Genomic DNA, 1,608 nt, shown 5'->3' with positions numbered 1-1,608 from the left:
AGGGAGGATCTATCCTCCGATGATGTCAGAGTGGTGGAGAGAAGCACAGAGGGAAGAGCTGAGGATCAGCCTCTTGGTCCACTCCTCCCCTGGATTTCCATCCCCCTGGGTTGTCATTTCTGACACTCAAGACCCAGAGACCTCAGAAGCAAGCACAGGCAATCCTACAAGGTGGCTACTTTCATATCCAATTCCCTGGGACATGAAGTTTTGCATGAAGTCAATATGTTACCGCTCATACATGTCAATTCTTCCTCCACAGTTGAGTCAAAGAGCAAAGGCACATGAAAAGTGGATTAACAGATTAAGCAAATTTTATTTACATTATGTACAAAGTGTATTAAAGGTAAGGACCTATTGAGGCCAATGAGTAAAGGGAAATGTAGAAAACCACATGGTCCTGTGTCCTATTCTGAACCTATGTTTTGTCCAGGTTAGCCAATGTTCTGTGAGATGGAGATGCAGTTATTTCCCACAGCACCAGCTGGGCCCTGTCCAAGTGGTCCCCAGGTGTTTACTGTACCACCTGAACTTTGTCCAAGTGGACTCAGGTGTTCACTGTTCAGCATTTCCTACTGCGGCAGCAGCTGGAGACGGCTTTTCCTACTGTGGTGCCTGCTGGTGCTAGGTGTCCCTCTTGGTTGTCCTCCCTGGCTGGGTGTACCACCTAAACTTTGTCCAAGTGGACCCCAGGTCTTGTAGTGGAAAGAGGAAACATGAGGGCCTCTAACCACAGAGATGATGTCTCTTTCTATGATACTGTCCATGTTTTGGGCAGGTGAGTCCTCACTGCCTGGAATTTGAATGACAAGTCCAGGGAGAATGCTATGTTGTAGCCACAATAGATGTAGTGTGGCTAGATGAGCCTCAGTCTCTCTGATGACAGTTGGTAACTGATGTGTCTCCAACACCTGTTTCCTGCTTGGCAGTGGCTCCTTCCAGTGTAGAGTTAGGTGTGCCACAAGAGCACTGATGGAAAGCAAGAGAACAGAGTCTTCCGAACATGGGGAGAGGGTCCCCTCCCATCCTACTGCCTATGCTTTGAGCAGGTGAGGCTCCAGGTGTGGTAATATAGATGATATTGGAAGAATGTCCGAGTCTAGATGTAGAATCAGCGTTTCCTAATGCAGCAGCACCTGGAGACGGCTTTTCCTGTTGCGGTGCCTGCTGGTGCTAGTTGTCCCTCTCGCTTGTCCTCCCTGGTCAGTTGCTCCTGATATGACACTGGGGCCTTGGGCAAATGTGTTGTTTCCAAAGTTTCCACCACTCAGAGGAGCTGCAGGTCCCATGAATGCCAGTGGACCTTGAGAGGTGCTGGCAGTCGGTAAGTTACTGTTCCCAGTGCCAGGCATATTGGTGGTAGCTTGAAAGGTTGAAGGTGGGGCGGTGCTAAAAAAGAATGCACCTGAGGTGTTGTTGTTAAAACCCAGTTGGTTGTTGCTGGGTGTGCCCAGCTGGTTGTTGCTAGGTGTGCCCAGCTGGTTGTTGATAGGTGTGCCCAACTGGTTGTTCATAGGCATGCCCAGCTGGTTGTTCATAGGCGTGCCCAGCAGGTTGTTGCTAGGTGTGCCCAACTGGTTGTTGCTAGGTGTGCCCAGCTGGTTGTTG

This window comes from Tupaia chinensis, unplaced genomic scaffold (genome assembly GCF_000334495.1).
Source record: "Tupaia chinensis unplaced genomic scaffold, TupChi_1.0 Scaffold000147_1, whole genome shotgun sequence".
In the NCBI taxonomy this organism is placed as follows: Eukaryota; Metazoa; Chordata; class Mammalia; order Scandentia; family Tupaiidae; genus Tupaia; species Tupaia belangeri.
This window is presented reverse-complemented; position numbering follows the sequence as displayed.